At 39.7% G+C, this 14,449-nt stretch overlaps 1 pseudogene; it reads right to left on the reverse strand.

Moving 5' to 3' along the window:
• Positions 1 to 2,456: 2,456 nt before the first annotated feature.
• Positions 2,457 to 4,047, reverse strand: LOC143679339 (embryonal Fyn-associated substrate pseudogene; annotated as a pseudogene).
• Positions 4,048 to 14,449: the final 10,402 nt, after the last annotated feature.

Here is a 14,449-nt window from a genome sequence, read left to right on the forward strand (position 1 = left end):
CCAATCCCATTTTATAAATCCAACCACTTCTTCTAATCCCTATTCGGTACTGTACGCTTGAATCTGTAAGTAGGTCATCACCCTGAAGATGTAATCCAATCAAGAGTGGTTGTTAAACTGGATTAGGTGAAGACATATCTCCACCCATTCCAGTGGATCTTGATTAGTTTACTGGGCTCCTATAAAAAAGGAAACATTTTGGAGAATGCAGGAGAGTTAGAGAGAGCAGAGAATGCTGCAGCACTATGAAGCAGAGAGTCCACCAGCCAGCGACCTTTGGAGATGAAGAAGGAAAACACCTCCTGGGGAGCTTCATGAAACAGGAAGCCAGGAGAGAAAGCTCGTAAGTGATGCTGTGTTCACCACATGCCTTTCCAGATGAGCGAGAAACCCTGAGTATGTTTGTCATGTGCCTTTTCACTTGCAACAGAAACCCTGAACTTTATTGGCCTTCTTGAACCAAGATATCTTTCCCTTAATGCCTTAGATTGGACATATCCATAGATCTTGTTTTAACTAAGACATTTTCTTGGCCTTAGAACTGTAAACTAGCAATTTACTAAATTCCTCTTTTTAAAAGCCATTCCATTTCTGGCATATTGCATTCTGGCAGCTAGCAAATTAGAACAGGAGGCATACCATACATATATGTTAAACCATTAAGTTTAACATGCTTGGTCCATAATTAGCACACAATAAAGGATAACACTTTTTATTTATCCAGTACCCAGAATCTTCAATATGAGTGTGTGGCCCTAGAAAGAAGGTATATAAGCAACTTGCTTTGACTATCTGGTTTAAAAATTTTATTCAGTAAAGTTGTTTTCTATACCTTGGACAGTATTTGAATGGTGTGCTGGTTTGAAAGTATGTATGTACCCTAGAAAAGCTATGTTAATTCTAATCCCATTTTGTAAAGGCAGCCATTTCTTCTAGTCTGTAGTCAGTACTCTATGTTTGAAACTTTAATTAGATCATCTCCCTGGAGATGTGACTCAATCAAGAGTGGCTGTTAAGCTGAATTAGGTGGAGGCCTGTCCCCACCCATTTAGGTGGTTCTTGATTAGTTTAACGGAATCCTATAAAAGAGGAAACATTTTGCAGAATGTGAGAGATTCCAAGAGAGCAGAATGACATAGCCATGAGAAGCAGAGAACCCACCAGTCAGTGACCTTTGGAAATGAAGAAGGGAAATATCTCCCAAGGAGCTTTCATGAAAGAAAGCCAGGAGAGAAAGCTAGCAGGTGATGCCATGTTCACCACATGCCTTTCCAAATGAGAAAGAAACCCTGACCCTGTTCGCCATGTGCCTTCTCACCTAAGAGAGAGCCTAAACTTCAGCAGCCTTCTTGAACCAAGGTATCTTTCCATGGATGCCTTTGACTGGACATCTTTAATTGGAACATTATCTCAGCTTCATAACTGTAAACTAGCAATTAACTGAATTCCCCCTTTTAAAAGCCAATCCATTTCTGGTATATTGCATTCCAACAGTTAGAAACTAGAACAAGTGGTCTCTTGGGCCCCCACATCCACAGCTGTCCCTGCGAGATCTAAAAGTGCCTTGAGTTCTGTAATTAGAAGACTTAAGTGGCCTGAAAAATGTTGGCTTGTATCTCATGGCTCACTAATACCTTTATTTGCTTCTTTTCTTCTTCCCTATACGACAGTCAACAAAAGTACCTTTTTCTACTGCTGTAAAGTGATACAGATTCTTTATAAATCTTATTTTTTCATACATTTTTGTATTTAGTTTCTTGTTTGAGAAAAGAGTTAACTTTGGTTTAGTTTTTGCTAAGAGCATTTATTCTATTTTCTTTCATGTCTAATTTAAAAAATCACACAATTCAGCCATGAGTGAATTAGTATACTGCATTTTGGTATGAACATGTTGCTGAAAGTTGTATGGTATGAAACAAATCATAAAAGACTTTCCAAATTGTTAAATGTGCAACCTGGGAATAGATTTTATTTTTATTTTTTTCTTAACAGTAAAGTTTATTGAGGTGTGTGCTCGGTTCCTGAGGCCCAGCTGTCTCTGACCTTTGATGGAGGTCTGGCCTCTCCCAAACCTTCACATTCCCAGTAGCTCCTGTCCTAGTGTCTTCACTCTCAGCTAACAGTGATGTTCTGGGGCCAAGAAACAGGCTAAGACAGAGGTGCCATTGATCCTAGACTTCTGGCACCTGACTTCTGTGGAGCTATGCTTGTGGGGGCAGATGGCTAGTGCAGTGGTCAGGAACTTCCACCTCAGGTTGAGGAGGGAAGAGTCCAGTTTCTCTCTACCTCAGAGGGTGTGGTTCCTGCCCCTAACAAAAGAGAGAATAATATTAAATATAAATAATTTATACACAATGGCTCATACAAAAACCTGTGGGTTAGGGGAAGGTGATGCCTCTTCCAGAGGCTGAGATGCCTAGAAAGGGTAGAAAGGGGGAAAGATACATCTGCCCCTCCTAGTATCTGAATGACAATGCTCCAAGCCACTCAGGGCCTGCTTGGCACAGAGCCATGCCTTCAGCCCTGACTTGTGCTCACAGAGGAGCGGATGTTGCCAGCCATCCCAGGAGTCCCTAACAAACACCATGCAGTGAGCTCCCACCACTACCCACTTGCCATGGGGCAAGAAGGAGCCTGGGGGCTTGGCGGGCCCAGGTGCTGGACATCAGGACTGCCACGGCTGCCCACAGTGCAGAATAGTGTTCTGGCACTGTAAGTGCAGGAGCTGAAGATCTCTGGCAGACCAGCCAGCAGCTCCTATGGGGACAAGGTCTCCTGCTGCTCCAACAGCTCCCTCTCCAGCAGTTCAGGATCCCCGCAGAAGACTTTATCCACAGGCCTAGATCTTTGAGCTTTATCTATGCCTTTCAAGTGAATGAAGTCATAGTCCTCAGCCAGCAGGATGCCTCGTACTAATTGTTGTGTCCTGCTGGATCGTCCTCCACTTCCCCACCCACTGGAGTCCCTTCTACTTTGGAGGGCCCCTAGCCAGGCAGGTGAGGCAGGGGTGGGGGTAGGGGCCAGTCTTGGATACTGCCCTTCTGGCCTGGGAAAGGAGAGGGAGCTGAAGAAGGGCTGGGGGCCTCTAGACAGGCAGGGCAGGTAGAAGGGAGAGGGATAGGCTCTCACTCAACCAAGGGCACCCAGGGTGTGTGGATTGGGGATAGCTTCTGGCCAGAAGCAGTGTCAAGGTGTCCAGGTCATTGGAGGCTGAGACTCCTGGGGGCTCTGGAGAAGGAGGTGCCTCTGGGCCCAGCAAGCACAAATGGTAGATGCCCTCACCCCTACCTCCCTCACTGGCCAGCATGTCCTTGGGTACCTCATATAGATTGAGAAGGGCTGATATCTATTTCAGTTTGTGGGGGCAGTGTATGAGGGGGTGGCTGGTTCCCAGCCCCACTCCCAATTCAGATCTGGCTTCATTTCTGTAGTTGGTTTTGCATAGGGAGCCTCATCTTCTCCTGTCAAGTGTAGGGTCACCCAGGTGGGAGGGTAGATAAAGGGGGAGAGAGAGTCATAACGGTCACTGGCAGGAACCCGGAGGGCAGTGGGGGGGGGGCACATCATAGATCTCCAAGGAGTCTTTGGGAGAGCCAGCTGGGTCCTATTGCCTCTGAGGACCTTGTAGATGGGATCAGGGGAGAGCAGGCAGGGGCCAACCAGATGTCCTGAGGTGGGACAGGGCTGAGCTGGGGGTGGTACTACATGGCCATGCTCAGATAATGGCAGGGCTGCGGGTGCCTGAGAGAGGCCGAACTTGGGTATTGGGTCAGCAAGAAGGAGCTTCACTCTGTTGCAGAGCACAATGCCCTACTGGCCGTGCAGGGAGCAGAGGCACCAGCTATCCAGCCCTCCAGTGCCCTCCCTCTGCAGTACCCTCAGCACGTCCCCTCAGGGAAAGACAGCTCCTGGAGAGTCTCAGCAGTGTTTTTGTAGAGTGCCCATTCCAGCTGGGCGAATGTGCCTATGGTCATGGTCTCGAACTCCCCAGCACGCCCTGCTACAGACCAGGATCGGTTTCGCTGACTTCAGCAGCAGCTGCCGGGCTCCATTGGTCCACAGCCTCCAGGCGACGAGGCGGGTCCCAGTGGGAGAGCCTGAGTGGTGGCTTCCACCAAGGTGGGAGGAGGAGAAAGAAAACCCACAAAGGTCCCCAAATGAGAGGCATCCTTGCCCTGCAGGAGACCGAGCAAGTCCGGCCCAGGCGCCGCTAAGAGACTCACCCAATGGTGAGCGCTTTGCGGGTCGCCAGGGCTTCCCGCGAGCTGCCGGGTTGGCAAGGCCCCCGGAGCTACTCGCCCAAGGCTGCGGAGGCCCCGGGGTCCGAAAGGGCCAAAAGCAGCTTTCCACAGCCCGGCCAGGCGAGGAGGGAGGAGCTGGAGCAGCGCTCGTCGCTTTTTCGGATGCTCGGGTCGGCCCAGACGGCTGGGCGGTTGGGCCAGGCGAATGCGTTTAGGCGCCAGTCCTCTCCCTCCGGGAGCCGCGCGGGAGAGCCGCGTTCCCAGGGCTGTGGTTCGTGCGCCCAGGGGACTGCAGCGGGCCGGCCTTGGGAGAGCCCAGGCGTCTCTGGGAATCAAGAGAAAGGCCACAAAGCAAAAGAAGTTGCAAAAATCCTGGGAATAGATTGTCAAATATTTTCAAGGTTTTTTTTAAAAAAAAATATAACTAGTAACCTCATCTAATAAATGATACTTTAGGAGTTCACAATATTTATTAATAAAATACTATAATATTTATTGTATTGTTCAGCCTTTTCCACGGTGTCCGTCCTAAGGGATTCCTATTACATTATATTTCGTTCTCTATATTAAATACAACTAAAGAACCATTTACTTCTTGCCCTTCTGTTTAATTGATTTTAGCATTTTTTACTTTCTTTGTTTTCAGTCAGTCTTCTCTTTTTTGCAATATTTATCTGTTCATCTTTTTTTTGCTTGGCCTCACTGCCTACTCACTCTTCTCTTTAAGGTTCCATGAACACATGTTTCATGGCTTCCGTGTGTTTTAGTGTATAGTTCAGTCACTTTTGCAGTACCTAATCTTTATTTAAATGTATAAACAGAGAAATTGAAAATTCTTCAATTAAATATCCCAGTAATTTTAAATTTCATTGAATTAACGTATGTGTTCATAAGGTACACACTTATTCAAACAGGCAAAATATTATGTTATATAAGGCAAAACCCCTTGTTCCAGTCTTCTCCAGTTTTAATTTTCATTCCCCAAAGAAACAACTTTCATCTATTATTTACCTTCATATTTCTATAACATGTCTCTAACACTGTTTCTTACTTTTTTCATTTAATTCTTACCCATTTACTTCCTACTATAGAAGGTGAAGAGCTGGCTGCATTTCCACTTGACAAATATCCCCTTCTCCCATCATCCTAATCTAGAAATGGCATAATTTTATATCAATTTCAGAGTTTAACAATGTATATTCAGAGCTGAATTTATGGTGTAGTTGGATTATTTCTCTTTTCTGCTAGAGAAGTTTTGTTTTCCCTCACTACGTGTTTTCTTGATTCTCATCTGCTCATATTCTAGGTATTTATCAATAATCCATTCCCCTAAATTCTGATGGAAGTATAAGTCACATTTCAATTCTAAAGAAATTATCTACTTAGGTTGTTTCTTTTTTAACTTTTCCTTTGGCCTGGAGCTGCATTAAGACTTCTGTGGCTCCAGGAATGTTAGTCTTTGTCATCTCTTTCCTTCTTAAGAAATATAAAAATATCTTACAACTATGTTGGTGTAAAGATTATCATAATCCAGGTTAATCCATTATTATATACTCATTGTTATTCCATTCATCTTTCCCTCCTAATTTTAAAAGCTATTAAAGTGCAAAATTGTGTTGGTCCAGAACAATGGTATGGACCCAAGGCGCTGAGCCTACTGTGCCTAACAGATGAAAAGGTCCCTTGTGGGAAGATGTCAATTGATCCTGGAGCTTTCCTTTCTCTTGCTCTGATAAGAACTTGAGTTTGCCCTTTACTTTCATCTCAACAATTTCACTTGTGTTTTTTATATACTGAAATCCCTATTTGGGGAATTGCATGTCTTCTTATTTCTTGTATTAAGCCTTCAATGGGATGGAGTGCATCTTTGCTGATAATCTGCATTCTACCTAACAAAATTTTATTGTGATTTTCTTCCTATCAATTCTATTCATCCTTGAGTTTCAACCTTTTAAAGGAATCTCTTTATGATCATTTCAGTGGAATCATGAGAAGAAGTAAGTAGAGTGTAATTGTCCAAGATCATTTATTGATGATTAGTGGGAAGAAGTTCACAAAACTCTTATATGAATTTTTATGAACTTTTTAACTTTAAGCTAGATTTCTAGAATCCTCAGTAAATTAAATTGTGTATGTAAGGGTGTGTGTTCTAGTTTGCTAGCTGCCGGAATGCAACACACCAGAGACGGATTGGCTTTTAATAAAAGGGGATTTATTTTGTTGGTTCTTCAGGGGAAAGGCAGCTAACTTTCCACTGAGGTTCTTTCTTATGTGGAAGGCACAGGATGGTCTCTGCTGGTCTTCTCTCCAGGCCTCTGGGTTCCAACATCTTTCCCCGGGGTGACTTCTTTCTGTATCTCCAAAGGCCTGGGCTGAGCTGCAAGCGCTGAGATGAGGAATGCCGAGCTGCTTAGCTGTGCTATATTGCATTCTCTCATTTAAGCACCAGCCAATTAGGTCAAACATCACTCATTGCAGCAGACACTCCTCCTAGCTGACTGCAGATGTAATTAGCAACAGATGAGGTTCATGTACCATTGGCTTATGTCCACAGCAACAACACTAGGTATGCTCACTTGGCCAAGTTGATAACTGAATCTAACTAACACAGTGTGCATGCATGTATATGTGTAGAAGATGAGAGTAGGTATCAGCTCTAGGCAAAGAAACATAGGACAGACTTAATTTTATGTTATTATTGTAATTATTTAATCACAAATTTAATCTGCATTACTCCTCTGTTATATTTTATAAATAGCTTGAGTTTAAAATCTACTCTTCCTTTTATACATTGACATTAAATATCTGTTAAAGCAACTTCCTTTCAGGAATGAATAGAACCTGCTTTGTATGGAATATTTAAATAATTTTTCAAAATACAGCAGGTCCTCTTTCTTCTGGTTGTTAAACATAGTTGTGTTCCACCTGCACAAACTAGGAAAAGCTAAACCCTAAAAACTTAGGAAAATTTAAAGTCGTATAAAATTTAGAGTTTCAGGGCTATAAAAATTAATCTATGACCATTTCAGTTTTATGGATCTATTTCCTTCTGATATTATGCAGACATATTCTCAAATCAGTCTATTTATGTTTATAATCCAAACAAATGCAATGGAAAAGTGTTAAGTGCCTTTTTTTCATTCCATTTTTTTTAGTCCAGACTCTTTTCTGTGCAAATGGCAAAAACTCATCTCAAAATAACTGAAACACTACAGATAATTTGTTTCTTTGAATACCTGGAAATTAGGAGGGTTTCTTCAGCTCCTAGTTAACCAGGATCAAGTGTGGATATCAAGTGATATTGTGTGAGTGATATTGTGTGTGTGGATGGGTGGATGGATGGAGGGATAGATTAGATATATAGATAAGCAGAGAGATAGATAGCAGAGACTTGGAATATTTCTTCCAATTGAATTTCTAGGGCAGTCGTGTAGGGGGCCTAGGGTTATAATCAGTATCCAGTATACAAGGGTCTGTGGTGCAAGCTGTGAAGTCATTTGCTTGGTGATTGTCTTAGTTTACTAGGACTTACATAGCAAATATCCCATATTGGTTGGCTTAACCAATATTCTCTCACACTTTTGGTGGGTAGAAGTCTGAACTCAAGTTACCAGCAGGCTTTTCTCCAAAGTCTATAGCTTTTTGGTGGTATTTTGCCAGCAATTCCTCTGTCTCATGGTAATCTGTCTCTTTCTCTCTCCAACTCATTACTACCATGTCCACGTTGCCTTTGTTGATAATGACTCAAGTCATATTGGATAAAGGCCCACCCTCATATAGTTTGGCCTTAACTGACTAGTATCTTCCAACATCCTATTTACAAGCAAGTTCACCTCACCAGACAAGGGGTTGGGTCTTGAGCATGTCATTGTGGAGGACACAATTCAATCTATAACAGAGGTGGGGGTACAGAAGTCCTCACTAGATGAGTTGTCCCATATGGTTGTGCGACTTGATCCTAGATGTATTTCATAGGATCTGGTTCTCCATCCTTCTTGCAATCATTCCACATACCCAATATCATTATTATACATTCTTTTTCTGTTGAAGTCAACCTGATTTAGTTTCTGTAACTAAGACCCATCACTTCCCTGTGTTAGTTCACCATTATTTCCATGTCTGTTAAATTAAATGATATATTTCTACACAGGAAGATGGAGAATCTTTCAGTATTAGCTGGAAGAGAGGGCTTTGGAGAAGAGGTGTATGGTGGGGAGGAGGGGAGTTTATTCAGCCACAGTGAGTCCAGCAGGCAGTAAGTGCCTTCCTGGAAGTCTGTAAAAAATCAGGCAAATGTTAGTTTAGCAAGGGTGAGCTGCCAGCCATAAATACATACTTCCCTTCCCACCTTTGTTTCCATATCTCTGGTCCAACCAACCATAACCACTCACCTGGATTATGGCAATATTCCCTAGTGTTTATCTATATCTGTCCCTGTTCTCCCTACATGCTTCCTCAGAAAACAGTTACCCTGTTAAATTTTAAAATTAATCATATCAGCTCTCAGTGAAAACCCTCCATTGCCTCCCCATTTCTCTCAAATTAAAGGTCATAACAGAGTCCTAAAAAGCCCATGTTTCCCTCTTTCTAATGTTCATTTTAATATGTGCTTGGTCTCTAGATGAATCAGTGCAGGGGGTGATGCTGGGTGGGAAGGGACCACCTTAGTCTGTAGCTTTGGTCCCAAACTCCTTTTGAAATCATGTCCTCCTGGAACCCTTGGAGCATCTGGGCTATTCCAAAGTGCAAAGGTCATAAGTGACTCAACAGGAATTCAGGGTTGTGATGCAAGGTACTTAGAGCTGATTTTGCTGAGGCCCTTTTCTTGGTCACAAGTGCTGCATCTGTCACTGAGCCTAGTCTGGGAAGAGATGTGAAGTGGCTGATCAATAGGGGCAAGGTCATATCAAAACACAAAAGTGTAAAATGAAAACTAAACTCATCACACCCCAGGTGAGGGTGAAGGCAGCCTATGTGTACCATTCTGTCTATCTCCACTACCCCTCCCAATTTCTCAGTAACAGAAAGAGCTGGTAATAAAGGAAGGGATACAGAAAACATCACCATCCACAAGCCTATAACCACTCACTCCCAAATGGGCTACAGTGTTAGCAACTTGGAGTTCCTTCATTCTGCCTGTCTCCAGCCCACAGAGAGGTGACTGTGTCATGATAGGAAGACAATGAATATCAAGAGATGAGATGGGTAGGAAGGGAGGAATTTGCAACTGCGGAACAATCTAGTGCCCAGATTAACCATAGCTAAATGAGGAAGCAGTGGGAACAGGGATGGCAGGGGAAGGGTGCCAGTGCCCCTGTCACTGTAGGTGGACAGGGACACTATGTCTCTTCTCTCTCTTGGAACAAAATAGTTTCCTTGAGTTTGTGTCCACTCTAATGCGAGATAATCTTATTTTGTGATCCTTAATATAATTATATCTGCAAAGAATTTTTTTTCTCCAAATAAGGGAACATGCAGGTACTGGCAGTAATATCAACACTATTCAACTCATAATAGTTACCAAAGGAGAATCTAGATTAAACTTCATAGATTTGCAGGAGGTAATTTCTTTGCTGAGTTCTTTTAAATAAAACTGTATCTTTACTGAGAGGTAAAAAAAAATGACCTGAAACCACATCATTGTAAAACAAAAAGCAACTGGTATTTGATTCAATAAATCAAAAAGAGAAGGAAAAAGAACTGAAAGGAAGTTTAGAAATCCTCCAATCTAGCTTTATTTCAGGGATCAGAAACAACTGGTCAGGTAGGAATTTTTTACATTGTTTTTGCATCTTTTATCTATTGTTTGGGTACACTTTTTGAGTTATTCTGTACCAGGAAGTATTATTTGAACATGTTAATTTTGACATGCAACATTCTAAGTTTAGAATATGATTTATTCTGTTAATCTAATTCATATTTCTAGCCTTTTCTTAATAGCTATAGTTTTAATCAAATTATTTTGTCCTCAGTGTTGGATTATACTCTCTGTTTTCAATGGAATAGGAAAGTACTTTGCATTTACAAATGTAAAATTGTAATGCTTGTGAGAATTATAATTATAGGTAATGAATGCAGGTAAGTGTTTTGTTATACTCAATTCAGTACTTAGAAAGTAGATGAGTTATTTATTTCAGTCATAACAAGGATTATAGGATGAATGTTTATGCAGTTTTAAAATTAAATAAGAAATGCATTTGGAAAAAATCTAAATTCAAAGGGAGGACTGGTTGATCTTCCACATTTTTCATAAAGTGTATAAAATGTAGTACTGGTACTTGGCATTTTAGGAAAGAATGCCACAAATTAAAAGGTGCCATTTATTTTTACTAATTATTTATTTTAAAACAGGGATGCCTATCAACATGTATGAGCTGAAGATAAATGTTTTGGTTAAATTCTCTTAGGCATTTAGAAGATGGCCATTTGCTGTTGAATTTTCTAAGATATGAAATAGGTAAAATAACTATCTAAGGAATATACAAACTCAGATATTATAGCGTATCTGATCATTTGGCCTTTAATTTCTCAAGCTCCTTTACCAAGCTCATCTTCACATAATCATTCCACTTCTAAAAATTGGGAAGGGTAATCAATTATAAATCATTGATTTAGAAATAATCTAAATTATTTCTAATGTTTGAGCATTTTTAAAGAGTTGCCATATAGATGTTTTTGACAGGAATTTTAAAAATCAGATTTTGTTGAATTTCTTGATTTAAAAGTGAATATAAAATCATGTATTGAAACACTCAATAGCACAAGGAACTTATTGTTCTCAAAGTCTTATACATAGGATTATTTTAAGGAGTATCATGTAAAGATGTAAAAGGTGCATGGGCGGTTCAATGACAGAATGCTTGCCTTCTATGCCGGGGGTTCTGGGTTCGATTCCCACATCATGCATCCCCCCCCCCACAAATTAAAGATCTAGCCCATCAATTACTTTAGCATTAGAAACAAATCCTTTTGAACTGATTCTACCTTATATGAAATGCATGGTTATGGTGTATTTTTTAATGCAGCATTAGCAAGGTTCCAGTGTACTGATTCTTTCAGCACGATTATTTATGTTCATCTTAATGGTTACCCAGAAATCCTTTATAACTGCATCTGAATAAGTAGTTAGATGATTGGAAAATACAATTTTCCTCAGTTAAAATATAATATGTCATTATGGCAAGAGACACTAATTTTGCTTTTTGGGCTTATCCTTCCTTTATTCTGTTATTTCTATTATTTTCCCTTATTAAAGTTATTTCTGGAATATGGCCAGTCTGGTCTGTCATAAATTACTTATTATAACCCATGTAATGTAAAAACTTGACAGAACTTCTGGTTCAAACTTGACTGCCACACTTCTTGACATTATTTGCTTCCTAATTGTCTGAATTGATGGTAAAATTGTGTTGCTGTTAAAGATTTACTCGTTGTCAGATCTTCCATTTTCAAATTAGTTTTTCTTAAAAAATACTGAAAATTTCCAGATCTTAATTGTTTTTCATGTCACTTTTTCACAAATTTCAAATATATGAGGTCACCAGAAAACTATTGAGTGTCTTAGAATTATTTGATGTTGCTATTAATACAGTAAATATAGAGATAGGTATTATATATGAATATTGCATTATGTAGACAAGGTTTTTCCAATGATAAGAGTGAGATGCTTTAAGAAGTTGTTGAGCCAAAGTTACCACCTACCCATACTTATCATCATTCTTGGGTACGTTGATATCTGTGGAAAACACTTCCAGAACCCTGGTATTTTCCTAATCAATTTCTATCAAACCGCTCTGCTCCAGCTACCAAAACAGACTAAAAGATCAATACTGTTCCTTCTAAAGTATTATTCAGTAACACTGAGCCCTCCTTCCTGAATCATATGTTTTTACTTCTGCCAAATAAACTTGTCCTATCTTGTCACTGTGACATCTACTTGTTTTGATTATTTTGCTCTATTAGCTGTTCCTTCCCTTTCCAGATTATACTTATCTTCCTTATATTGTTTAAAACCTGTCATAATTTTTTCCCTTGCAGTTGTTATTCTTTAAAGTTGGATGGGCAGAGTGCTAACATTTTCATCTCAAACTGTACCCAGAATTATTCTAAATATTGTGACAAAAATTATCTCATTATTCTGCAACAGAGCCTAGAAGATAGAATTGGTTTCATGTCTGATGAAGGACTTGTACACTAAAAACTACAGAACACTGCTAAAAGAAATTAAAGAAGACCTACATAAATAACAATGTGTCCCATTTCCATGGACAAAAAGAATTCATACTTTTAAGATGCCAACCTCTTAAAAGGCTCTACAGATTGAAAGTAATAGCTCTCAACACCCCAACAGCTGTTTTTCAGAAATGAGGAAGCCAATCCCTTAAATTCATAAGACAGTGCAAGTTTCCTTGAATAGTGAAGTCAGTATTGAAGAAGATCAAAGTGGAAGGTATCACATATGCTGTCAGACAGCTGTGACAAGTATGACAAAATGGCTGGCTTAAAAAAACAAGAATATTTTGGCTCATGATTGCAGAAGCTAGAAGTCATCAAGGGATTGGCAAGGCAATGCTGTGTCCCCAGTGTCTATGGCATCCTGTTAGTGGTTTGCTTACAATTCAAAGGTTTCCTTCATTTGCATTGCTGCGTGTTGATTTCTTTCTCCTTGTGCTTACTTTTCTGGTTTCCACTGACCTTCTGCCATATCCCTGTGTTTTTTCCTAACTGCATCCAAATTTCTTCTGCTGACTCCAGAACTATGGATTGTGGCCCACTTTGATTCTGTTGGGCCATACCTGAACTAAAAATAATGTATTCTAAATGTCCCATTTACTTGAGAAAGACCCAAAGGAATTCAGATTAAAATTGAAAAATGTTTTTCGTTGGGATATAAAATCAAGCCTACAAAATTTCCATGATTTCAAAACTTACTACAAAGCTTTTAATTTGAAATTCAAACAGAATTTCCCAGGAGATATTTTATACTTTGAAGATATGAATACACTACTTAAGAAAGTTACCTTGAAGAAAGCAAAGTTTTTATTTAGACACAATTATTGAATCTAAGTATAATCACTGAATCTCAAAATTTCACTTGTCAAAATATCTGTAAAACAAAACCTATATACAGTGCACAATGGCATAACAGACACCATATCCTCATCCCACTTTCAACAAATTTTTGTGATATTATAGATAAACTGTATTTCCATTAACTCAAACCTGATCCATTCCCATCTATAGGAATCACTGTTGATTTTGATGAACTTCCTGAGTATTTCCAAATCATTTTTTAATGCATTTACTCTTGTGCAGTCAGGTACATAAATTAATTTACTATGTATTTCCCAGTGATATGGATATATAATTTACCATAGTTGATCCATAAAATCTATGTTATTTTGTGATTAAATGTTTTTTTCACTCAGCAGTAAAAAGCTTATGGGTGAGTTCATGTACTTAAACTAAAGGATCATTTTATTCCTTTTGAGTCTTCTCAATTCCAAACAACAATGCAGTTCACATCTCTTTTAATGCTTCACTTTGTGCACATAAAATAATCTAAATTGTCTTTATGTTGTCAGGATTGAATCCTTAGGTTCTTGATTGTGTCATGAGAATGAGTTCAAGGACATAGCACAGACTGAACAAGCCAGTAGAAAGTTCATTGAGTTTACATGCAAGAGGAGCATGTGGGCACTCTTGAAAGAGGAGAGGTGAGAGGTGTACAACTTGAGAGCAATCTGCTTTTATTGTTTAGCTTTACTTACTCTCTTCCTCCCCCCTTCTTGTTAGATCAAAATGGTTGATTAACAAAATTTTCTAGTACCCTCTCCATTAGGTCTTAACTTCACAAAACAAATCTTTGAAAAACATATCTTAGAAATCAGGGCTCATTTTCCTACACTCACACCTCTCCAGGGAGGTGACCAGTGGTGGATAGTACATTTGGGTGGGCTGGCTGCTTCCCAGTGTTTTTTTTTTTATTAAAAATTTTTTAAACATAAAAACATACAAACATGAGCATTCCATTCCTGGTATATAATCAGTAACTCACAATATCATCACACAGTTGTATATTCATCACTATGATCATTTCTTAGGACATTTGCATCAATTCAGAAAAAGAAATAAAAAGAAAAAAGAAAAATCTCATACATACCATATCCCTTACCCCTTCCTTTCATTGACTGCAGTATTTCCATTCA

Source organism: Tamandua tetradactyla, chromosome 4 (assembly GCF_023851605.1).
Source record: "Tamandua tetradactyla isolate mTamTet1 chromosome 4, mTamTet1.pri, whole genome shotgun sequence".
NCBI lineage: Eukaryota > Metazoa > Chordata > Mammalia > Pilosa > Myrmecophagidae > Tamandua > Tamandua tetradactyla.